General features: G+C 44.9%; 1 protein-coding gene across 2 annotated transcripts in view; it reads right to left on the bottom strand.

Annotated features, from left to right (window-relative positions):
- The window catches only part of FGFRL1 (fibroblast growth factor receptor like 1), a 206,199-nt gene that overhangs the window by 170,470 nt on the left and 8,864 nt on the right, over nt 1–26,865 (bottom strand). For both annotated transcript variants that reach the window (XM_085577523.1, XM_085577521.1), the window contains one exon: nt 6,140–6,253. The gene's annotated coding sequence lies outside the window, so the exon portion shown is untranslated. The remainder of the gene's footprint in view (nt 1–6,139; nt 6,254–26,865) is intronic.

The raw sequence follows: 26,865 nt of genomic DNA, 5'->3' as shown, positions 1-26,865 counted from the left end.
ATGCCACCAAGGTTGCATGAGGACATACCACCATGGCTCCATGGGGACATGCCACCAAGGCTCCATGGGGACATGCCACCACAGCTCCATGGGGACATGCCACCAAGGTTCCATGGGGACATGCCACCAAGGTTCCATGGGAACATGCCACCAAGGTTCCATGGGGACGTGCCACCACGGCTCCATGGGGACGTGACCTCACAGCTCCATGGGGACGTGCCACCACGGCTCCATGGGGACATGCCACCATGGCTCCATGGGGACGTGCCACCACAGCTCCATGGGGACATGCCAGTGGAGTGCATGTGGGGCTGGGTGGCTCCATGCAGCTGATGGAGCACGTGAAGGTGATGGAAGGGCATGATCAGGATTAGCACATTCATTCCCTCCACCTGCCACGCTGTCCCTGCAGCCCTCCTCTGCTTACCCAGCCACGTGGGGTCAACCTGAGCATCCCTCCTGGATGCCTGGGAAGGGGGTTGCTGTGGATGCAGGGAAAGGTAAGTAACATGATTGATCCCTGCGTGGTTCAGTTCTGATAAAGCATATGGTGTGTTGCAGGGTGGCACAGAAAATGTCACAGCTGGGAAGGCAAAAGGAGCACAAAACACGCTTTTCCATTTGCACAACACCAGAGTCACTGTGCTGTTCCATTTGGGTCTATAGCTAAAGCTGAAATGGTGTTTTTCAGAGAAAGCAGTGTTGTATAACAGCAGAATCACTGTCTTCCCTATATGTGGTAACTGAGACCTAGCTATATCCTAGATAACATTTCAAGGGGATGAACAGGCAGATGGAAAGATCAAACGGTGAAACAGTACTGAAATCTGTGTCATGTGTAAATATACATTCAGTCCCTTAGAGTAGCTTTGCTATAAGCGGTGTTGCAAAGAAACAAATGGTTCATCATATGCATGAGGTTCACTTTTATACATGAAGCATGAATGCCACTGTCTGACAGAGGGAAAGGGTGGTAACAGGGTTAGATGTCCTATGATCCAAACCCTGGGTCTTGTGCAGAAAGCTGGGAGGTGCCACTTCCTCATGGCCATTGTACCAGAGCTTTCATGGCTTTCCACAGGCACAAATGATCCCTCTGCTACCTTGTGGGTCTCTGGGTTGGTCTGAAGCACCACCAGGAGAGAGTTCCCAGCCCTTTCACCAAGGCCAGCCTCACTTGGCCTGGAAAACGTGCTTGGATTTCTCATTGGTGCTAAATCTGCACATGGCAGCATCTACAGGAAATAATTTCCACCTTTCCCAGTTGGGCAGGAGGCCCTGTCTCTCTTGGCCAGGTCAGGCACGTTGTGTCAGCGCTCCCTGGCACCAGGGAAATGTGACAGCCCTGAGCAGAGTCCAAGAGGTGCTCGGGGAATGCCACCCTGGCCCAGCCCAGCCCAGCCCAGGAGGACGCGTGTCACTGGCAGAGTCCCCCACGCTGCCTCCCCAGCAGCTGCCAAATTAATTTCAAGGTCTGGGACACACCACTCAGCATCTTAGCTCATGTCTCCAAGGTGGATGAGAGCAGAAGAAAACTCCTTGCTCCAGGCTAAGCTGAACTCTCCTCCTGAAGGCAAAGCTCTCTTGCGGAGGAGAAACAACATCCCAAAGCAGCACCATAAAATACAGACCTATATTCCCTTTGTGACAGCTTCAAACAAGCTTCTCTGCTACAAAAGGGTATATAAGAAGGTCCTAATATAATAAAACACTACAATCCATGCAGAATTCTCCTTCCCTGCAGGAAAGGTAAGAAAAAGGAAGGAGTTTAGATCAAGAAATCTAGATGAAAGAACACACAGAAGGTTTAAGACATACAGGGCCCAGACCTAATCTGCTTTTTCTGACTCCTCTCAGTAGATCTAAGAGAAGATACTGTATCTCCAACAAAATTTATTCTTTTCCACCTAACAACTACAGCATGATCACAGAAATAAACCACATCTGAGCACCATTTCCACACTCCGGGAAGGTGCTCACCTTTACAAGATGAAGAACATGGCACAAAAACCTTGTGGCAGACTAGCTCACCCTTTGTTTAAAAGAGTTATACACCTCCTTTTATTAATTGTATCTCATTCCTCTTTTTCATATCTCTTTCCATCACTCTGTACTTCTTTTCACTCTTAAATATTTGAAGGCAGTTCTGTAACTCTGTGGTTGTTCAAACTACAAGTAGTTAAAGTTTCCAAATGTTCTCCATAAACACATCCTTCCTCAGGCCCCTTATCCTTTATATCACTCAACACTGGTTTCTTGGAGTCAGTCTGACACTGATGTATGAAGGATTTGATTTTGCTTTCCTTCTACATCTGGCTAGAACAAGAATAATCCCACTGGAGCCATTGGAATCATTCTAAGTGAGGAAAAAAAACCTGATCAAACCAACAGACTCATATGAGCAGCCACAATTCAGTCCAGGTAGGCTGAGCTGAAGACTGAATATGCAACCTTTGAATCTAAATATCTCATTCTGGGAGGAGACCACAATTTTGAAGCCCCAAATCTCCTCTGTTTCCTCACATCATCCTCCTGTTCAAGGAAATTTGTACACATTGATTCTGGGTTTGGCAAACAAATGTAGCAAACATGAAAGAAGAGTTATGAAAAATAACAAAAAAATTAAAAAGCCCAATATCAACAGGCAGAATGAAAAACAGAAATGTCAAGTATTAATTGCTGAACAGACGTGAGGAATGTTAAGGGAAACTGTTTGGGGATTTATGTTAAAAAAATAAGACAACTTCCCAAACTATTTCCTTTCAAATCTCTCAGTATTTTCCATAAATTCCATGTGCATGTGTGGTGCTCTCTGATAACATACAAATCTGCATGCATAAACTGTTTTGAAATGTTTGTATAGTTTAATCCAACAGTATGACTATATGTTTGTGTTTTAATTGTCAGCAAGGGCAGATTAGGCAAGAGCCACATGCATCATGTCAGGGGCACTGCCTAAGTTTAGGTGGTACAAGAACAGCCTCCCCCTTTTTGGCTGGGTCTTGATAACAGAGAGAAACCAAATTATCTGAAGGACGAAGCTGCAGTAAAGCAGCAGCACAGCCCCTGCTCTCAGTGGCCAGGATGCTGGCCCAGACAAACCCCCTGAAACCAATAAAGCCACTGCAGATTCATAGAAGTGTAACCAGGAGCTGAAATTTGCTGATTTACAGGTCACACATCAGAGTTTTTGCAACTCTGCAAAAAAGTTAAGCCTTGTTGGGGGGTAGATGGGGGGAAGAGGGATTGACACTTCGCCTCAATCAGTGTTGTTTGAAATGTCTTTCATTTATTAACATTCTTGCTGAAGCCGAACTTTAGTTCCACTCTATCAGGAATATAATGCAGCTGCATTTTCTGGATGGAAACACCACCAAAAATATGTTAACTATACAGCTATGTCTTGTTTACTCTCATGCATAAAAAACACACAAAAATGGTCCTCATAGGAAATTTCTATCTGTATGCAAATAGAAACAATAGGAGAGACTGGAATGGGAAACTTGCTGAGAAATGAGGTGGGAGAGCTGTGCTGCCTTCTCCCCATTGAAGGTACATCTTGCTCCAGCCTGCCTGGACTGGAGAGAGCTTTGTTTTGCCCAGGGTTTTTCTGAGAAACTCTCCTAGATTCCCTCAAATAGAGGTCCAGCCAGGTCTGCTGTGGTACAGAAAGAGAGTTTGCAGGGAAGATGCATCCAGCACCTCAATGCTTTCACTCTGGAACATTCCTCTCAGAGATGCAATTTTTCTGAACCTTGTGAATGGCCCTCAGCCCATGCAGCCACACCACCAAAACAGCTCAGCCGTGGTTTCATTCCTGATGGGGGATGAGCTGCCCATGGGGGAAATCCTGAACTCAGTGGGAATTTCTTGGCCCTGCATTTGCTCAAGTGTTCATCAGACCTTGTCCTGGTGTCGTGCCCATGGCTTCACCAGGAGCACTGTTGGGGTGGCTGGGTGTGCAGGGCAAGGCTGGGGGAAGGACCCTCACACCAGGAGGACAAACCTTGATGGGCCTGAGGAGCTCTGCCCGCTTGTCCACAGCCCAAGGAGGATGGATACAAAATCCACCATAGTATGGTGCACCAGACACTACATGAAGAGCATCTGGCCCACCCTCCCCAGGCACAGGGAGGGTTAAATATTGACCACACCAAGTCTGCTGAGGCCTGGCTGCCCCCTGGGCTGGGCAGCAGCCCCCTCAGCCATCCCCAGCCAAGGGAGCACACTAAGGAGCCTTGGAAATATGCAAGGAGCTGCCAACATTTGCTGCCAAACACTTCTATCTTTCGACAAAGATAAATCTGTTGCTTACTTAACCCAGCCTTTATGAAACTCACAGCTCTGGGTTTCCAAAATAACAGGAGCAGAGTAAGGCTGGCTGGTGTCCTGGTGAGCAGCAGATGTACACAGGGCAGTGAGAAGGTGACAACGTATCTCATGAGAAAAATGGCTGCATAGTAAATCATATATGATAGAAATAAATAAGAACTTAACCTCCATGCGCCAGAGGACTTATCTTCTCATGTTTCTGTAAAGGCCAGGTGTCTGTTTACTTAAGAGAGCTGTTAAGATATAGTGTTAATAATGAAGAACAAAAAAAACCCTGCTATTTGGAAAGAATAATGAACATAAAAATCTTGCATGGCAAGGCAGATGTAATGCAATAGTGAGAGAGCAAAAGGTGACATAAATACATAAAAGGGTGTCCTCAGCTGTCACACAGTTTGTAACCCAAGGACAGAGGGAGGAGAGATGTTGGGACACAAGGCACAACACCCACTGCAGTGCTGGCTCTGAACTCCAAGGTCTGCTTACTGAGGAGCTTTTATCCATGTTCTACACAACTGTGATTTCAAACAGAATAAATAAACCCAGGGTTTGGGTGTGGAGCTTTGGGGCCTGCCTCCTCTATGAGATCCTACATCTGGCTGACCAGACATTACCCATTTACCAGAGCTTTTGTCAAATTTCAGGCTTCCTGCAAAAATAAACCAGACTCCACTCTCATTTTCAGATCATTTGCTTCATTTTTACAGGGATAGGTGCTGCAAAACCACTACAAATACTGGGAATATAAACTCAGTTTTTAGCTATAAACCTCACTGGTTCCAGGAAATACTAATTTTCTTTTAATACTACAGTTATTATCTGGCAAGAATATAGCCCCTTACTCTGCTACCCATGACCCAGGCTGAACCTGTTTGGCCTGTGTTATTGTGCTAGGGTAATTCAGTGGAAAAGAAATTGGATTAAACGGCAGCTCTGGAGGAGTAAATAAAAGGGACATGCTTTAAAGAGTAAATAGACAAGTCTGGGTATAATGGAATAACTCCTGGTCATGCTAAATCAAAGAGAAAATAATGCTCTCACTAAAATCTGCATACGAGTGTTTGTCTCTGCAAGAAAGAGAATCAACAAAACCCAGAGGGGAGCAAAGGATGCTCTGGGGCTATCCACAAATCCACACTAGAAACAGTACCCCAAAAAACAAACAAAGAAATAAAGGAAAAAAAAAAAAAAAACAAAAACAAAAACAAAACACCAAAATGAGGAAGAGGCAAGCTCCCTGTAGCAGCTAAGGTTGTCCTGGGGAAGAAACCACACAATTTCTGAATGATCTGCACAGGTTTTCCAAGATGACTGTATAGAAAGCTGAGTTGGCTTTAGTTAGTTTCTCACTGGTTCTAGATCAAATTTCTTTAGCAGCAGAAATATTATTTTTTTCCTCACTGCCAGCCCTGCAGCTCAACCTGGAGTGGCAGGTTGAGTTCTCAACTTCACCTCCCCTTTTCCTCTCACACTTCTCTAGCAAAGCCAGGAGCAAGTTTGATGTCTGAAGGCAGTAAGGAGATTTCCTAGCACTGGGAATCCTAAAGGAGTAGCCAGAGCTTCTGTACAAGCCAGCAGCACAATATCCTAAGGCAGGAGAGAGGCCTGGGAGGATTCAATACTCCTGGCAGCCTGAGCATGAAGATTCCAGCTTTGGGAATTGTGAGCTGGCATTATCAATCAGCTCAGCTGATTTGCCTTCCTTCACAGGCAGTTTTACCTCCAGCAAAAAGTTGAGAAGCTGCTGATATAAAGCTCACTGCATTCCCTCTCTACTCACCAGGAATTTGTACTCCAGGGCACTCACCTCTCCAGGACCAAAATAAGGAAAACATTTGTTTGCAATCCAGTGGCTGATTCTGGCTGTTCACTCCTGTATAATCCATGGTGGATCCTGGTCTGCCTCCAGCCCTGGGTTGGCCTGCAGAGAGCAAGGAAGAAGATTTCAAAATCAACTCTCATACTGCTCATATGAGCATTAAGTGTCCAAGTGGGGTAAAGCATATGTGGAGTTGCATTTCAGAACTGACACCCACATTTTCATGCAGTGGCATCAGAAAAAGCACATTGTGCATGACCCAGGGACATTTGTTTCCCATCTGCAGAGGAAATTCTCAGCACTTTCAAGGTGTGAGGGTCCTTCCCGTGGGAAAATGAGACAGTGAATCTGGGAACCAAAAATGAAGTTCTCTTCCTCATTTCTACAGTGACTTTAGTGACAGGGCTTTAATGAAGAGCTTTGACAATATACAACATTGTTATATGTTGGCTCAGCTTTATGGATGTATTGCCTCTCCTCTGCTAACAAGGGAATAGGGATCATCATTTCAGCTGAAAGACACACAAGTGCAGGAAGGCTAAAAATACACAATTTTATGCAGGCATTTTTCTAACCAGGTCCTAAATGTCTTCTTCATAAATCATTTGCTATTATGAAAAGGGTAAGAACTCAGAGTCTTGATGTGGCCATAAATTGAGATACCCAGATTACAGACACAACCACCCCTACTTGAGCATAGCACTTAAAGCGAATAAATAGAGAGAAGGAATTCCACATATTGTAAAGTTATACAGTGCAAAAGAATTCTTCAAGGAATACAACATCCTGAGCCTATGACAAGGAAATCCAGGCCAGGCATTAGGAGAAAAAGTGAATACATTTCAAGACCAGGCAGAATTAGCAGCATGATCAATCTGCATAATCCAAGGTGCCTTACCTCATTCGTATTTTCCAACAAAGTGGAATAAGTGTGACTCTGTTGTGTGACCCAGCACTAAGGTGAGGAACTTGGGTTATGGACAACAAAGTCATTTGCATGAAAGTGTCCTCAGGGTGCCAGTTCAGAAAAGACTCAAAAGCAAAGAGATAATTAAAGCTGCAGGTCAGCATTTCCAAATCACTGATCATGATTCCTGAAGAGCCATGCCAGTGGTGTGCTCTGGCAGGACACTCAGCTCTGTGAACCACTCTGCATGGGGCAGATGGGCATTAGTGCAAGGAGTGGCCTGCCAGAGCTTCTGCTTTCACCAGCTAAAAGTTCCTTACAATCAGTCCTAGAGTGACTCTTTGCTTTCACCTAGCCAAGATTTACTCCCAAAGTGTATTTTCCCAGCAAAGTTGCAGGGCACTCTCCTGTTGACACCATCTCCAAGCAGCACACAAGCTGTGCCTCATGAGAAGCCCTCTGGAAGGTGCTTCAAGATGGGCTGGAGGAAATTTGGGTGCAGGAAGCAGGGCTGCATGTCTTGAAACTCAGAAGTCCAGAAAAAGAGCAACATCCTTCAGCACAAACACAAAGCTTTGTCTGTGATAAATGGCTTATTGAGAGAATGTGGAATAGGAGAGCATTTGAGATGATCTGTAAGAAGAAAATAAGGAGATCCTAGATCCTTCTATTTGAGTAGAGAAACATTATTGCTAGCACTTGTGTCCCTGTATTGTTACTTTTCTTAAACATAGGTCCATGCTTTTCCAAAGACCCAGCCCGAAAATTTAGTCTGACATGTGCAAGAACATCTTAGTTGTTAGTAGCTACTTTTTGCACAGCTCTCAGAGGTGTGCTGCCACTTAATAGTTCAAACATGTTTATTGGATCTGAATAAAGCCTTGTGGGCCACTCAGAAGTGACACAAAACTCAAAGTGTTATCCCAGTGTAATTTCTGACAAGTCTGTTTGAAGGCAGAATTGCAGCTGATTATAGTAATGAACTTTGGTAGAGTGGTTGTCCACAGGGCTGGAAATGTGCATTTCAGTCTTTTGCCATTTAGTAATTGAGTCCTAGGCATCAGAACAGTGAAACATCTATTTGGGTAAGTTGGACAACACGGGTTTTCACTGGAGGAGGGTTTGTCACACAGAATATACCCAAGCTGCAGCACAGAGCATGGATAAGCCAGATACCAGCCCTTTTCCTCTCACTGCCACTTCAGATGTCAATCACATGCTGCCTCCTGATTTAGAGCAATTCATGCCATCACTCTTGTGAGCTGGAAGTGAGAATGCCTGCATGAAGCCCTGGATGCCAGCACAGTGTGCAGGGCACATGGTGTGAAAGGTGTAGGTGTAGGGCAAGTGGCTGACACCATCATCCCCTAACAAGCACAGTTTGCACAAAGAGCAAACAGAGCACATGGGCTAAATCTTACAAAGTGTTGGTCAGAGAGGAGCTAAAGCCACAGAATTCATCTCTGGGTCCAAGTCTCTTCCACAGCTCAGGAACACTTGGGCCTGGAGCTGTCATCCAGCCTGCTGGAGACAGACAGTCTCACAGAGACACTGTGGGACACAATGGTTTCTAGTGCCTGATCCAAATACCTACATGAGCACATGGCACTCCCAGCATCTTCCTCCTCCCCTCCCATTGTCCTGACATGTCCTCATCAACTCACACCAGTTTGTATTGTGCTTAGAGAAGCTTTGCAAACATTTCTCAGCATTGCTGGGAATTTATTTCTTCATCCCAGTTAGTCCTGAAGGTGGCCTAGGAAATTACGTTATTCTAGGCTCTAAGGAACTACCCATGGCTAAACATTCCCCCTCCACACCATGGCATTAAGACAAAAGAGAAAAGGAGAAATAAATGCCTCTGAGTCTCAGTTATTGTTGAGCAACACAGGGGTGGTTTATTCTTCTGCTGCTGAAATCTCCTTGTGGTGCAGGAGCACACATCTAACCTCCATCAGAGGCAATATGCCACCACTTTGTTCCTCATATCTGATACCATGGGAACTGAATTATGTGTTTTCCTAGGCCACATCAAAAGTTATTGGCAAGATCCCATATGGCAATAAGTCCTCTGAGACCCAGAAGTACTAGTGAGCAAAAGGAAAAACAGGCTAGAAGCTCTGCAGAGTCTTCCACTCATGCTAAGGAGGGTATTGATGATCATTGGAACGCTGGTGTGGCTCAGAGCAGATTCTGTGCAGGCACGTCTCCATTGTGCTCCCAGTGCATTCCAGAGCCACCTCACCTCAATGTCTGATTATCCCTCCCTTCCCTTCATAGCTAAAGGAAACATTGAAAATGCCAAGATTTACTTTTGTTTATTCTGTCTTTATCCATCTCTCCCTCTTAGCTAGTAAGTGCTGCACAGCCTCTGTTCTGCCATGTACAGCAGTAGTGTGTGAATAATAAATAACAATGATATGCTTTCAGCCAGAAAATAAACCCCATATGTGTCCTCAAGTATCTCTTTTCTCTTGAAGTATTCATGCAAACATTGGTTCCAGAGACTGTTATAATCCTGTTTACTTGTCAATGCTCAGAGTGAGCATGTAATTACAGTTCCACTGTAAGATACTTAACATGTAATTCAATGGCAAAAAACTGCCACGTTATTATAGTCTTCTAAGTTTGGATTTATGCCCTGAAATCTAAATTAGTCCCAACAATTTCTGTTCAGAGGAGGATAATTTAATTCAAATATTATCAAGCACACCAAAGAACGAATTTCACCAACACAAAAAAAAAAAAAAAAATGAAAGCAAGTAATTTTTAATTTTTCTTTAAACTTGTTTTGCCACCACAGTTTTCTTGAACTTGAATCGCACTAGATAGGCAAAGATTTTTGTTTGAGTATGATGCCAAAGTGAAATTAAAAATATCAGTGGCAATCAGAAACCTTGGAAATCAGTGCTGTCCTTGAAGACAGACACAAAACTTCTGACACACGTCTCTTATGATGGTACTGAAGTGTGACCTTGATGTCAGTCCTGAGCTAAAAGAAAAGGAACTAAAGGAAATTATAGGTATATCTAGCCTTTGCTCACTCATTCACCCTGGTGTAGCTGCCTCTAGGATCTATCATTATGCTACTGCCTGTCAGACCATCATCATCAACTACACTAATTGGGCCCTGCCTTTAAAATAATCCATCCTCAGCACCACAACACTTCACACTCCTACGTGTTCATTCAAGACTCTCAGAGGGCTTTACATGTCCTGACTGCTCATGCAATGCAATGTGCCCAAGAATTTGGTCAGAGGCACAAGAGGGTAGCTGTGTTTGCCACGAGAGAGTTACCTGCTTGCCTACGGTCACAGGCTGCTCAAGGGACAGAGGGAGGACTCCAGGTCCTGGCTGTGCTCCTTTGCTGCACACCCAACCCCATGTTTTGTAATGAGCCTCAGTTTCCCATTTGTAAGAGGAACCTCAGTCTTTCAGCCTTTCCAAAGGCAGTCAGACACAGCCATGGGACTACTCAAGAACAAGTGAGTTATCTACAGCCACGGAATTGCCTGGGTCTCCTTCACCACCTTTCAGCACGGCTGCCCTTCCCAAGCCATTCCCTGGCTGCTGGAGCTCATTGCCAGCCCTTTCAGTACAAAAATAAGGCAGGCACTTTTGTTCCAAAGCCTGGAGGCCACAGCTAGGCCAGGAGTCCACAGCAGTCATGCGACCACGGGCAGAAAGTCCCTGAAGCTCAGAGGAAGGAGAGGAGAGGAATGTGGCCCCGGAGCACCTGGGAGCCCAGGCTGCCAGCAAGGCCAGGTGTGCAGCAGAGCAGCAGGGGGACCACGGGCCATGAGCCGGCGCTGACAGCCCCATCAGCTCTTGGGGTCTAGCATGCATCTGCTGGAGGGTTTGAGATTTGCTGTGGGGATCAGTAAGCAGCTGGGCTGCTGGATTTCCAGCATGCCTGCCAGGTTCAGGCAGGCTGGAGGGGTGTAACCCCATGGGAATCACGCAGGCACGTGGATGAATGTGCAATATCCTCACCCGTGCATGCACATGAACACATGGGCAGAAGGGAGAGGTGAGTGTAGCTGTGGCTTGGATGCATTTGCAGAAGCACAAGAAGACCCCAGGAAGAGAGATTAGTGACCAGCAACACAGAAGCCGTCACCTGAGAGACACAACACACCCCTTGGAAAATGCCTGGCTATTTAGCTCTCCTCTTAGCAGCTCTCCACCCCGATTGAGAGAGAGCTCGCTGATGGTCCAGGTTCATACAGCAGTTACATTGTGCCATCTTCTGGTTAAAGGCTGAGGACTCCCTCTCCAGGAGTCCTGCCTCCCTTCAACACACAGGAAAGGTGTTTTCTTACTTACACCTTCAAGAAGTTACATCTGGAGATGTCTGGACAGCTCAGCTGCTGTGGTGCAAAATCACCTGCAGAAAGGAACCACAAGCCCAAGGCAGTCCGTGAGGATCACGGGGACAAAGGAGTTGCCAAACACAGCCCTGGTCTGCCAAGCCTGATGTTCTTATCTCCAGGAGAAATAACATTTGAGCATATCTTTTCAGTGAGGCATTGAGATATCCTTATACCCATTTGGCTGGCTGTACACTTATGAACCACCTGTTGGTGATGAGCAAACCCACAGGAAAGTTAAAAAGAAAGTAGACTCATCAGGGTCCTCAGAGACAAAACATGTTCATCTTCTAGTAAGGAAGATCATAAATATCCATAAATGCATGAGGACACATGTTCAGAGCCACTGCCAGTTACTCATGTGGATCATGAATATGGGGAACTGGATGTTCCCAACCCACCCTTTGCTGCAGAAAAATGAAGATACAAAACTGCAGAGGGATATATGATCTTGGAAAGAGAGCTCTTCATGGAGAAATAATTGGTCTGAATGTGCAAGCCTAGACTTGATGCAAAAAAATTAACTGACAAATCCTCTTGTTTTTCCAGCAGCACAATTTATAATGTAAGTTTTAAAATGTGGCTCCTGAAAGAGGAGTAATTTCCACCACTGCCACATCACACCCAACTCTGACCTCACTTGCACCAACACAGCTCACTCGATTTCAACAGCAGCATTTCTCCACCTACCAGGATCATTTTGCAGAAGTAGGTGTGCACGATGATGAGTTCAAAAGGAGCTAATTAGGCACATAGACAGACAAATTAGAAACAAAGACTTCACTAAATACTGGTTAAGCAAATACAGCTTCAGGGAAGATCCATGCTAAGGATTGTCATCAGCAGTATTACTGTGAGCTGGATGAATTAAGTGCACAGCAGTCCCCACCAAAAAGCTGGCACATAATGATGTTGCTGCAGGAAACGGTATGAAAGGATGAAATCACCTCCTGTTCCAAGAAAGGGAAATAGCCACTACATTTCAGACACTGCAGAGCATGGGACCTGACAGACCTGTGGCTCCATTTGCCATCCTAGTAATATTTAATTATTTTTCTGTAATGAGCTCTGCAAATGTGTTTAGTCTTCAAATATCTTTTTATAGTGTTCTTAAATTTGAAGTAAATCAGGGTCATTATGAAAGCAGTCTGCTGATCTTACACAAAGGTATCAGCCAGTTTCAAGGTACTTTTGCTGTTAGCTTAACTGAAGCTGGAGAAGCAGACAGAGAATTTTACAAGATTTACATTACTTCAGCATGGTCTGCCCGCTTATAATCTGCCTGCACTTCCTAACATGCCGGGTATCTCCTTGCACAAGTCTGTCATCAGGAGGAGATATGGGAACTTGTCCAGATTTTGCAGTAATTTGGTCGGTCCGTGCCCTCAGCGATTTGGCACATGAGCAATGGGGAGCTTGGATTGCACCGTGCTGCAGCCTGGCCATGCGTGAGGCCTCTGGGCATTGCGAGGAGAGCAGGAAAATGCTTCCTGAGGCTGAGCTCAACCCTTGCTTGTTGACGATCATCCAGATCATCAACAGCAGAAGAAGGATTTTGGGTCTGAAGTTGGATGCTTGGTGAGTTCTCTTAAATGAGAAGTGAAGCACATAACCATCTCCCAGCAAGGATCTTTGAGCTTTGCTAGTGTCTGAGCACTGCTGTCATACAGTCATCTCCCAAGAATAAGTCCTGCCCTACTCATTGCATCATTGCTTGAACACATTGGTGTCACCATAGGACACGTGAAAGCACAACGTGAGCCACTGCTATTTGCAAGGTAAAGAAGAAGAAGGTTTATTCTCTGACTCCAACTTTTATACTTTTCCAAAGGTGACAGTGGATTGGAGAGTGAATGGGCCACCTCTCCAAATACATTGGACAAACTACTAGTACATCAAGTTTCTCCACCCCTATGAAGGAATGCAAAACAATATGTTGTTTATAGAAAATTCTGTGAGAAAGTATTCTAACAGAATGTAAACTCAGAAGGCTTTAGAAAATCTTAAGAATCAGGGTGACACATCGGTAGTAAAATATGAAGTGCTTTTTCTCCCTGCAAGTATACCAAATATCAATCCCCCTTAGGTATCAGCTTTTAAGCCTTGCAGCATTTTTCGTTTAGATCATTTCTATGCCTACATTTCTATGATTGCATAGGCTAAGACTGACTCAAATATTCCATATGGTGACAGGGCTGTGGGCTTTTGAAACCAAAAATCTGAACATGTAATTATTTTTTTATTTACTGCAACTTTCAAACTTTCTTTGAACTGTTTTTTTCCCACTGAATCAACTTATGGGTTGCTGTTCATTCATTGCTGCAACAGTTTTCCTCCTCTCCACTCCAGTTTGGCTCTGTCCTCCTACACTTCTGGCATCACAAGCTGACAGTTAAGGTTTTCTGCCAGGTCCTCTGCAGTACTGTGCATTTTACATGGCCTTGCTCTCCCTTCCTAAAGAATGATCCCATTTCATCCCATCTCCATTCACTGCTCTGATTGCAGCTGGAATTTTTGACCCATCTCTCTCTTTGCCATTTTATTGCTTATCACCCACAGCATTCCAGCATTCCACCACAGGGGAGCTCATGTCACCAGATCCTCATCTGATATCCCTGGTGAGACCCCATTCCCTGTCCCCAGGCTTTGCAGATGGTGCCCACAGCTCATGGATCTCCCTGAGACGCTCTGACCAAGAAAAGAGCAAGACCCCAAATGAGCAGGTACTGGCATTGTCTTGAAGACCTGAAATAAAAGTCACCTCTACTGCTGACTTCCTTGGCACCCTACTGTGCCCAGGGGAGCTCACCAATAGCAACAGCTCTCTGCTCTGGAAAATATGTAGTCTGAGCAACAGTATTTTTATCCAGTTTCTAGCATGGTGCAATATCAAATACGGACGAATCCCAAGCATGTCATGGGTGCACTAGATTCACTGCCTCCACAAATTGAGAAGGCAATTGTACATTATTTTTGGCATGATTTGATTTTAAAGTGGCCATGTTTTCTGCTGGCCATTGGACAAACTTCTTCAACAGACTGTGAAGTCTGGACACTTCCCCAAAACAAACAAACTAATTACACAGAAGATGCCAAGGCCTGATTTCACTGTCTTCTTAAAGGCAGGTGCCATATATGTTTGCAGCCAGTCTTCAAATGTCTTTGACCTGGAGGTTCACTGACTTAATTTTTTCTGGCAGTTTTTTCTCTCTAGATGCGTGATCCTTCCATGTTGTCCAATTCCCACTGGCATCAGAGAGAATTTTGGCTGATCTAGGGCTAAAGGACACAGCCCTGGCTTTTTTTAGCTCCCCTAGGTACATTACATCTATTGATTTATGTGAGAAATGGTTACTTTGACTTGGTGGAGAAACAAAAACACCCAAGTGTGAAAAGACAAGGCGACTGAAGACACAATGAATGTCGTTCTGAAATGTTCGTCTCACTTCAGAAACAACACTCTGCACTCAGACCAAGTGATAAGTGAGGACACAGAATTAGCCAAAATAAACCTCCTTATCTTAAAAAAAATTCAGCTTCCTAAAGCCAACCTGGATCTGATCTGTGTGAACAACAAGAGAAAGTGCAAGAATGCTGAGATATTTCTTAAAATAATATTACCATAGGACCCGACAAAATGTAAATTCTGCTCACAGAACAAAAGTTATTTGCAATTAGCACTGATATGATGCCCATGAGAGGTCAGATGGAGACTTCCACTTTTAATTTGCAAACATAAGCAACAATCCTGTTGGGAGAAACCTTGGCTGGACATCAAACACCAAGTGGTTCTCATTGTCTGTGAACTTCCCTTTAAAAGCAACAGGACTCCTCCTTGCACCTAAGGAGGCCTTTGGTTAAAATCTGTGTATTAGGCTGAATTCACCATCTCCGCTGTGGCAAGAAGGATGACTCCCAGTGTGTGGCACTGGTTAAGGGGCTTTATTACAAGCCCTAGCCCCGTGAGATATTCTTTGTGTATGACTATAAATCCCTCTTGCACACCAAGTCAAGCCCTCAGGTCTTCTAAAGAGGCATATCACAGAAAACTCAGTAAGCTCACTGAGGGTATGGCAAGGAAGATGTCCCATACTATGCCTTGAAATCATTCCTCCTTTCTCCTCTGATCCAGCATCATGGATGTCAACCAGAGGGATTTGTCTTCCCTGAACAGTGCAAACCCCTCCAGCATCAGACACAAACGTGTCTGTCCCAATCCCCCTTCCCACCTACAGCACATGGATCAGCCCTGGGCTGGGACATCCCTTCCCCTCTCCTGCCTTGCTACAATCATCACTTAAGATCCATTTTCCTTGCCTGTTTCCTTGCCTGTGCAGTTTTCTTTCCTTTTTGCACAAAATATAAGTGTAAGGGGTCCCACACATACATGTTTAGGTGCTCGTACACCAGACTGTGTTTACAGGCTACATCTTTCTCTTTTAGTTAACAGGAAAAAAAAGGGAACAAAAGATGTCATGTCATAAAAATATTGTTATCCACATGGCGCTGGTAGTTGACAAACTGACACCTCCATGTGATAAATGCAGGGCTTTGGATGTGCCCAGTGGGATGAGAGTCCAGTGCAATCCCACAGGAGTCAAGTCCATCAATGAGCTCAGACCAAGAAAATTCTGTTGCTTTGCCAAGTATTTTGCAGAGAGAGAAGATTTTCTTCTGTGACACTGTTTCCCAGCAGGACAGAGGTGAAATGGGACTTGAGTTGTGCCCACTGAAGTCCAGCTTCACAATCAAACCATCCATGAGGGGAGGGAACTAATGAAGAGGGCATCCTCAGGGAAAAAACTGTTTGTCCTCTTTTGCCTGGCAGGGAATCTCTCAGCACAGTTTCAATCACACAACACACTTGGCAGTAATGTGGACTGAATTGTTGCTCCTCAGGGGTCTGTCTGCCAAGAAAACTGAGGAATGACTCATTTAGTGGCATTCCAAGTGAGGGGAGGGAAGGACCCAGAGGTGAAAAATTATTCAAAGGCACAGAGGTTGAATTCCATGGGAGGACAGGCCAGTCCCACACACGATGCAGGATAATGCCCCTGTAGTGCATCAGGGAGATGGAGCAGAGCAGTGGGTAGTGGGGAAATGCATCCTTCTCCTAAGGCAGAGACAGCATTGCCCTGAAGAGGCAAGTGATAAATATCTGATCCACCATGAGCCAGGATATCCAGACAGTACGGATGGTTCACGGCTGAACCAGATCATTGGAAAGTAGACTGGTGGCAACCAGTGAAAATGTGGACTGGAAATTTTTGCTGAATTTCCTAGATTACAGTAACGACTCAGTGGGAACATTCAAGAAATGGGCCAAGATGGGCTTTCCTCAGTCAGAGGTGGAAAATTCATTAGACCCACATCATGTTGGCTCCACTGTGACCCATGCAATATCTGTGTTCGAGAGAACCAGATGTGCTCCAGTGATATTTCTGGGAGATGCACTTGATGAGCCATTGAAAGCAGGCAGCACAAGGGGGAGAATACATCCCCTTTGCTTCCAGAAACATTTGCTTTACATCCATTACTTTACCCGTAATAACTCTCCCCACCACCTTCCATTTACAGAGCCCAAGTGACCTATCTTTTGCATTTCTTGCTGCTTTTACAAATCACATGTAAAAAACCTGTACCTTCTTTCACATCCACTGTTCAAAGGAGAGTGTAAAGCAAGGGAATATGGAAAACTGTTATAAATCCTGTTATAAAACCAGTTATAGAACCAGTGGCTCCTTGTTACATCCCTGTCCTCTGCTTTCTTGCATGTCCTTGTCCATTGAAGTCCCTCCCGGCTTACATACCACCCTCCTCCAACCCAGGCTGGGCATCTCACAGGAGGCATTGACACCTTGGGGGCCAGGAAGGGCCATGACAATTTTACAGAAAAATAGGCAAGTTCTGGAGAAATCATTCCCAAAGAGGCAGTTTTGCCTTGAAACTAACATAGAATCCATGTCTGTGCTTATGGGACACCTGACACTGCCAAAAGGAGCTTGGAGTGGGAAAATAAACCACCCCCCACCCCTCGGTTTGCTGCCAACACCAAGTGTGTCCAACTGCTGCATTGGAGAGACCCCACCAGCCATGGAAAACTGGGTCAGGCTGCAGCTCTCTCCTTGCTGGTGGGCATCAGGAAAATTTAGAGGGGCAGGTTCCAGGGCTGAGCAGCAGCCAAGCACAGCCCCCTCTGGGCACAGGGCTGGGCTGCAGAGGTTGGGGCTGGCTCCTGGACTGACTAAAGCAGGGATGGGGTTTGCTTTTGGCAGGGGCTGGAGGGGTTGCTGCGCCGTGGCGTCATGGCCAGCAGCTGAGACGATGTCTGGGCCCAGGCACTGATTAGAAGTTATCCCAGACAGAGCAGGGTGAGGGAAGGGGGGAGAGTGAGTGATGGATTAACCCATTTTGAGTCACATGCCTTATGAAGAGCAGGTTACTTTCTGCTCCAGCACTGAGTTACGCTAACAGGCATTGCTGAGACGGGGCCTGAGTGAGATTTATTTATCTTGAATCCCTTTAAATATTTCAACACCCCATGGCTGTGCACCCAGCAAGCCTGTGAAACCACATGCCTCACAGTTCCTACCCTCTCCCTGCTATTCCCTCTTGGCTGTTTCATTCCCTCCTTGCTGCAAGCCAGATTTCTTGTCAAAATTAAAACCCAAGGCATAGGAGGCATGCACTTGGCTTTTCCCTGAGCCACCTGGTAGGGTCTGGTCCTGCCTGGGGGTGGTGGGACTTCTCATTCAGCACATAATCACTGCCTAAAGACCCCATGGCCTTCTCTTTTTTTTTTTTTTTTTTTTTTTTTTTTTTTTTAAGTCCAAGGCAATATGGATACTGGGGAGCAGCACAGCATGGGACACTTCTTTGAAATGGTGTTTACTTTGGAGTGCCTCGTGCTGCACACAGGATGTGCCTTGAGAAGAGCTCCTGCATCTGCAACCAATCACCCACAGACCTGGCCAAGGAGCTGAGGCTATACAGCCCATTTTTTAACTTTGCCATCTACTGAGTAACAAAACACAGTGGGAATGGTTTATGGGCTGGCACTGAATGGCACAGGAACCCCAGCACCCTTGTTTCCATCCAGCACCTTTGTTTGAAGGATGCACTGGAACCATCTGTACTCCCTGTGGGAACAGGGACCTGTTAGATATGCATAAACTGCTCCATCTGCTTCAGTGAATTGTACAAATGGAAAATGACAGCAGCTTTTTTAAAGGTTTTTTTTTTCAAAATTAACAACCAAGGCACAGAGGGTTACCCTACTACTGCACTACTGAACTGATTCTTCTTTCTTTGAACCTGAATTGAAGGGCATGAGGTTCAGCCCTACTATTCTAAGCTGCCTAAACATCTTCCCCCACCTCCAAAAACATGACATTCACTACCCACCAGGGCAAGAATTCCTTGGGAGCAGAGGTGAACATTTCAGGCTCCTTCCTCCCAGGTATCCTCAGTACCTTCACCAGACTCTTTTGCCACACTAGCCAGTAAATTCTGTGCTTTGTGATCTCGTTGTTTCTACCATTTCAACATTCTAACACCATTTAGAACAATTTCATCCAAAGATCACAAAGTGCTTTACAAGGTTTAGTTAATTAAGCCACTGAAGTATTATTACATCTCTCTTATGGAGGAGAAAGTCAAGGAAAGATGTTAAATGGCTTGCCAAACGTAATATGAGTCAGTAGCTAAGTTGGGAAAAGAACCCAGGAGTCCTGACTCTTAACCCATGGCTGTAAACCATTTTTCTCTATAAAACAGAAATTAAGCAAGCAGAAGGGTGGCAGCACAGTTTTGACTTTTATTTGAGCTGCCTTACAATTAGGACAGCAAAAGAAATATGATTCTTAATCTTGAAACTTGGAACATTTGTTTGAAATGGACTGTGTGGACATTTTGGGGAACTTGCTACCTTTTGAAGTTCTCACAACATGATCATATTTGAAGAAACTACTGTGATAGCAGGAGTTACAGGCTTGTTGCAGGAATGAGTGCTGTGTTGTCTGGGAAGTGAGAGCAGATCATTGAAACATCACTTCTAAACAGTCTGACAAATTTATGACATATTCCTGCTAGCTAAAGGCATAAAATCCACCAGAACAAGTCACTGTTTGTTCTCCCTATTACTAAAGAGAAAAATAAGGGAACATAAAGGTGAATTATCTTGCAAAAAAGGACTTTTTCACCAGCCCAGCCCAGCCAGAGGAACTGCTCCAAGTCTAAAGATAAACACAGCGATAGCAAGGGCATTTCCACAAGGAGGCCAAGGAATTTGAAAGAGGAAGGAGTCACTGGGACCCCAATGAGCCATTTGCCTGTATCCTGCTGTCCATAAGTTTTATAAATTATGGGAGAAAAAATGCTGTGTGTAACTGAAAGCTGCCCCTAGACACCAATAATTTGTCTGACCTGCATTTAGACGACCAATCCGCTCAGCTCTAACTACCCTTGGCAGCCTCGTGCCGGTCGTATTTTTACATGGATGAACTGTTCTTCAACAATTTCCTCCAGTGTGCTCGCAGCACAAACAGGCTTTTCTTTGCAAGCAGGTATGTGTGCCTTCTTTTTCCAGTTATTTCTTTTCTCACACACGTGATTCATGTGGCTATTTGAGAGAAAAAAAACACCCAGCCCCTGTGCTCTTTCCTCCTAACAAGCTAAAAGTCCTGCTGTAGTTTTATGGGACAGGAATGGAGGTTTGCTTAGGTTTGGACTCTTTAGGTTTAGGAGGCAACAGCATCACATTTTTCTTCCATTTCTCCAAGTCCTATTTCTATCTTTCCCTAACATTTGCCTGCAGTACCTCAAGAAACTTACATTCATAATAAGAGACAGTACTTATAGTTGCAAACTTCACATTAATTTCTGGGGTGATTCTGGGGCTGAATGAGACATCCAGGAAAAAGTCACCGTGAAGAAGGAGAAATAGCTGGGAAATCTGTGCCATCACTTCTTTAAATCCAGAGCTTTTGTCCTATATGTTTGCTCCTTATGGCCAAACCTTTAGACCCTTGGGTCTATGAGACAGAAGATGTGGGAAAAGCATAAAGAAAGAAAGCAGATAGCAAGGGCACTGTCAGATACACACACATATATAAAATAATATATATTTGCTCTTTCTTTGAAGAAATCTATCAGAAGCACCAAATGCCCTATGACCTCAGGGTGTAAGTGCAGGATTTAGGGCCTTGTAGGAATGTGCCCTTGCTCTTTATTTAACACCAAGTAGGATTGTGCCTGTATGAAAGCAACACATCCAATGGTTTCCTGCAGACATTTTGATGATGGATTGCTGGCATCACTTGTTTTCTTTTGAAGGCAATTCATTTATCAGAGACAATTATTCAACTGATAAGTTCAGTGTGTTCAGCTGTTCGTGGCTACACAGCAGCTACAGGCCAATAAATATGAGCTGCAATTAGCTTGATTAATGATTTCAGATCACTAAACTGCAACTTTGTTTAAGATAAGTCTCTAGGAAGCTTTTCTGCTGAATATGGCGAGTTTACTGGCATTGGTGACACTACCTTCATTGTAAGCACCCCAAGCCAGCAGCTCCTTCAGTCTGACTTCATGATAAAGAGAGTTCCAGTCCTCGGAATTTCTGAAGAGCTCAGCAGGTGTTTGGTGGGGGGAGTACAGAGACAGGGAGCCCCCTCCCATCTGCCACATTGCAAAGTGCTAAGGAAATTATTTCCAAATGTCCCTTAATTTAAAAGTTTACTCCCTCCCCCACCCCGCCCCAGCCTCCTGTTTTACTCCTCTGGGCTGCTGACCTTCACCTCTTCTGCCATCCTTCAGCCGAGCCAGCTGTGAGTGTCCTGGAGCACGGAGCAAGGGAAGCAGAGCAGTGCAGAACAGGTTTTGGAAGCACTCTGTTTGCTTTAACATGTTGGCTGTCACCTGCAGTGACAGTGGGTCTTGCAGAGCACGGAGTGTGCTGGCAGCAATCCCTTCAGGTGGGATGGCATTTGCCTTTCATTCATTTTCAGGCTGGAAAGAACACGAGGGTGCGTGCATGTGTGCAGATACGTGCACCTACATGCTCTTCCCTTGCTGCCCTCTGCTAAAGGAATCAACGTCACTGATTCCTGTGCCACAAGCCCAGACTGGTAAGGACTGGGCTTGTGGAGCAGCAGTTTCAGAATTACAGCCTCTGCTAAGCTCCAAATACAGGCTCCAAGCCATGAAATGAGCTGGGGTTCACCCCACTCTACCCAGCACGTTTTGCACAGACCAAGTCCCACCTCTCACTCCTGCCAGCAAAGGCATTTCCAGGCTGAGGAACTTCCAGGCAGAAACCTGCGGAGATATAATTTCAGTGCTCTGGGAAATGATGCAATTGGCATTTCACTTCAGATGGACATCAGGTGAAATTCAAACCTTCAGACATTACAGTTATAACTCAACCAGCTCACTCAGAGGCTGGAAGTGGGGTGTCCTCCCTGAATTCAGGGGGAAAATACAAACCATTTGGTGCTAGTAGGAATCTGCTGTTCCTGGGCTTAGAGTAACACCAGGCACCTGGACACAGCTGCAGCCCCATCCCTCTCTCCAGTTTAGGTGCTAAATTATCTCTGCAGATCTTTCTTCCCAAGCTGAGAGTCTGAGGTCTCCTTCCAAGGAAGAAATGTTGGGAGAAGGCATCACCACTAGAGTAAGGGTCCTGCAGCTGCAGTGTAAGGTTTGCTTGTGACATACAAGATTTTGGGTTCAGTTCCCACATCAAGATGGGGAAAAACAGTGCAACAACTGCTGCATTTCACCTCCATATCTTCAATCTGATCTCTGTGTGAGCACAAAGAGCAAGAAGGAGAGCGATGGAGCAACCAGAGCCACAAGGAGCAGGAGGAGGAGGAGAAATCTTACTTGCTTACTCCATTTTCAGGGCACTTCACTCATTTCACGTGACACTTTAGAGGAAAATACACTGCAGCTGTTAATTTAATGCCCCTCTCATTTCTCAGTTTTACCCTGAGAATCCATTTAGTGTATAGCATAAATATTTGGAAGTCAATACCTTTCCCTGGGATATTTCCTCACGAATGACAGGTAACAGGTATATTTTATTAGCTCAATTGGAATTGCTTTCTTCCATACCAGCAATCCATTTGTCAGCCAAAGCCAAACACTGAATTCTTTACCAGATGTCCCCTGGGGCTGAATAAAGGGAAAAAAATCCAAAACAAACCCATCTCAAACTGTAGGCACACAAGTCTGTGTACTCAGGGGTGTGGATGGGCTCATCTTTCAGACCAACCTGAAGCCAGGAAAGCTCTAATGAAGCCTCCTGGAGGAGCCTGAGTCCTGGGGACCATCACTCACCTGCTGGCCTGAAGGGCTGAGCAAGTACTACAGGAAAAGAGAGGAATTGTTAGTCCAGAGATTTGATAGAGACCCTGCAATCATCTGACCTTTATTTCAGAGAAAAAGGAGATTTTGGTGTGATTTTTGGAACCTATGGCTGCTTGATTACATAATGAAAAGGGAATATGCCTATCAGAAATGTCACCTATAGCTTGGGGATTGGTTCAGGTGAAATCTAATCAAATTTTTCCAACTTTTAGCATGCTTCTGGGTTCTTGGAGTACCAATGTGCCAGCGTCACCCCAAGGAAAATGTTGGCAAATTTGAAATCAATAGACAAGCAGCCTTGAGAAGAAGATGAAATGCTGAGTAAAGGCTTTATGATTCTCAAAACTTTTCAAGATTTCTTATCCCATTTCTGGGGCATTTTCATGGCCATCCTACAGTTTTAATCACATCATCAGGTTCTTGCTGGAATACAGCTGTTTTCCAGTTTATGTTCAGCAGATAAATCCCCCCAGTAAGGAAAACCCAGAGGTTTGAGACAAATGTGCTCAGAAAGCAGCCAAGAAATGAATAAAGCCAAATCAATATAAATGACACATGGGCATATCCTGGGCTTGCTGTACCAGAGTAAATTCCAGCTGATCAGCATTGTTGTCCCTGGCTTCAGACCTGCAAAGCTAAAGGTGATCCCTTCATCTGCACACAAACAACATCTGAGGCAAGAACAAGATGGACTAAGTGGAAGGTGAGACAAAAAGAGAAGGAGGGCTTCACCAAGATGAAAGCCAGGACTGGTGACCATCTGGAGAAGACAATTTCTGAGCCAATTTCCAAAGCCTGGTTTCTACCAAAACACTGTTTTGGCACATCCCTTGCCATCCATCCCTTGCCAGCCCAACCAGGATTTCAGCAGGATGATGACAACAGTCCCCTCTGAGAAGAGAGTTATGCCAATGTGTACCTCACTGCTGGAGCATAATGAGGATCCAGATGAAATTGCAAAGGTGACATGATGAGGTGTCAAACCACATCACTGAGGAGGTGTCAGCCCATGCCAGAGAAGGGCCAGGCCATGGCCCAAGTCCAGGCCATGCTCTCAATGCAACCCCCACTAAACCCACCAACTCCAATGGCAGAGAGGATGGTTTGGCTCAGCATGGAGGGGAACCTGGTGTAACAAGGGAAGACCCATCTGAGCATGGGATGCACTGTGCCCACACAGAGAGGAAAATCAGCAGAATGGACAGGGAAAGGAAGAATCCACCAGAAGCTCTCGCCAAGGAATGCTCTCCTGAAGGAAAGGCTGGAGCGTTGTTAAGGGACTGATGAGTTTTTGCTGGTTTGACCTGGACTTAGGGAGAGGCCAGACCCCAGAAATGTGAAGGTCTAACCTGTGATTTGGGTTTAAAGTACAGAGCATGACAGCTTCAGTCCAGCTCTCTCTCTTTTTTATGAGCCCCCTCTAAGTACTGAAAGGCCTCAATGGGGTTTCCCTTGAGCTTTCTCTTTTCCAGGCTGGGCATCCCCAGCTTTCTCAGCCTGTCTCCATAGGGGAGATGCTCCAGCCCTCTCAGCATCTTCATGGCCTCCTCTGGATTTCCTCCAACAGGTCCACGTCCTTCTTATTTTGGTTACCCCTGTTCCCCAGGTGGGGTCTTACAAGGAAAAGATGTGAAGAATCACCTCCTTCAGCCTGCTGGTCACATTTCTTCTGAAGCAGCCCAGGATGCAGTTGCCTTTTGGGTCGCATTTTGAGCACACAACAGGGGGATAACAAATGGCCACAACTATTTTTTACCAAGCAAGCAAGAGCAGGGCTGGGAGCCTCCCAGCCCCTAGACTGGGCAGGGGGGGTTGTTTAATCTGTCCCACTCTGCTGACCCCCGGATCATTTCCTCCTCCAACAGCTGCAGCCGTGGGGGACAGCAGAGCACGGAGACACACAGCTGTCCCTTCCGATCGCCACACAGCCCTGTCAAGGCTTGCTGGGTCTGGCTCTGGGACCAGCTCTCCTCAAACCCCATTCTTTGTGAGCTGTTCAGGACAATTTGTGAATTTTCTTTTTTTTTTTTTCCCTTGCCTCAACCACATCAGTTTGGAGAATAAGAGATGCAGCCGCTCCTTGTGAATTTGGCCTGTTTCACTGCTTTCAGCTAGCAAAGCTGCATGGTGATGGGAGAAATACACAGCATTTCCAAAGTATTTTTTGCATTTCAAATATTCCACATAAATGTATTTCTCCTTGGCCAGCAGACAAGGTCTGTGAGATGGTTTCCAGCACAAGCTGTTCATGATCTATACCCCCAGCATGTGAACAGGAATGATAGTTTTTGCATAATTCAGCTGTCATGAAGTTCGTAGAGCAGTTTGTTAAATCTTTACTGTAAGGCTTACAGTCCTGCCTGAGGGAAAGGGTTTGGGCTATCTGCCTCAGTTTTCTGTGTTTTGGAGGAAAGGGGGTTGTTTCTGCCAGTCAGCTGAAGGGGATTTTGTAACAGGAGAACTCTCACGGTGGTGAATGTCACTTCTCACAGGGAGGGCTTTTTCCATGGCGAGATCTGCACAGTTGGAATCTGAATGGAATAAACCTACAGACTGACCAAACACAAATGAGCTTTTTAAAAGATCTGCGTCAGATTTGTAAATGCTGGTCCACAAAGACCTGGCTGCAGTCATGAGGACAAAGGCTTTAAAAGAAGACTCATCCTCAAACTGAGTTGGATTCTCCAATACAAAGGGGACCAGAACAAGAGCACTAACTGCATTTCTCCTCTATTTTTTTTCCTGTTTAGTTTGACCCTACCCATAGCATAGTTTCCCGACCTGGCTTGATATAAATGACAACTTTATAAAGTTGAACTGGTCTTTTTCTAACGTGGAATTTTTTTTTTTTTTAATACAAAAAGTTCAGTCTTAGACATAATCACTTTTTGCATGCTATCTAAATATGCATTCTCTTAGATTGATTGGATCTCTGTAAAGACCTACAAGGAATAAGGTTCTACTATTCACTATTGTCAAAGCAATACCCCAGACTCCTAAACAAATTTGCTTCTGCAAAAGTAGGAAAAATAAATAATAACCCTACTATAATTACCTTGTCTGAAGCCACTGCTCTGACACCACAGAACTGAGGTTTTCTGTGCTGTGTAGGAACTCGACTGATACATTTTTCCCTACTGCATAGTCACTTTCTCAATGGAACAGCATTTTCTCCCAAGGGGCATCCCAAACTGCTCAGGTTACAAAGGGTTAGGTCTCTCAATGTTATTAGAGAAAGAGCACAACTGTCTCAATGTGCACAGGCTAAAGGTGCAGGAATGCTGAATTGGAGAGCCACAAAGTGCCCAAAATGCAGCCACATCCATACCAATGGTCCTCACAGCAAATTTATATTATCTTGAGTTCAGATGACTGAAATTGGGGGAAAATCAATATTGTCCCTGTTCAGCTACTTTGCACTTGCTGTAACAATTAACAGACCTGTTGATGCAGTCCTGAAAAACTTGAGATTGATGCTTTGAGAGCTGAGCAGGAGGTCTGACTAGCTGATCTAGTTGGGGGATTGGAAGTCGATGATCTTTAAAGTCCCTTCCAACCCAAACCACTCCATCATTCCCTCTCCAGCCTCTGTTTCTCAAAGGTTGTGTGCAAGTCTGTTTTTTCTTTTGCCACCAGTAAGACTTCAGCACTTAATTCACAAGTAAAAAGCCTGCCTAGAAGGGATCATTTCACTCAGGGGAAAAAAGCAAACCCACTTTTATTCTAGTGTTTGCATGGTTTTGCATATTAAAATAAACTACTCATTGTCATAATTGTACAGACGATTTATACACTATATTTTGGTCAAAGGTGCATGTAGTCTTAAGATCTCATGCAGACAACATGCTAGCAATGCAAACAGCCTGGAGCATTTCAGGACAAGCAAGCATTGAGAAAAAAGATTTTTTTTTTTCAGAGATCAGTGAGGGCTTCCATTTAAATTTTCATAGAGAAACAAAATCTAATTTTATCTTTGTACATAAGAAAATACTTGGGGTCAAGAGATCAATGTCTGGATCTATTACAAGTTTCTTTTGTTTGAAGACCATAGGAACAAACATGTGCC

Source organism: Lonchura striata, chromosome 4 (genome assembly GCF_050655825.1).
Source record: "Lonchura striata isolate lonStrDom1 chromosome 4, ASM5065582v1, whole genome shotgun sequence".
Taxonomy (NCBI): Eukaryota; Metazoa; Chordata; class Aves; order Passeriformes; family Estrildidae; genus Lonchura; species Lonchura striata.
The sequence above is the reverse complement of the archived record's forward strand: the minus strand, read 5'-3'. Positions and strand labels throughout refer to the sequence as shown.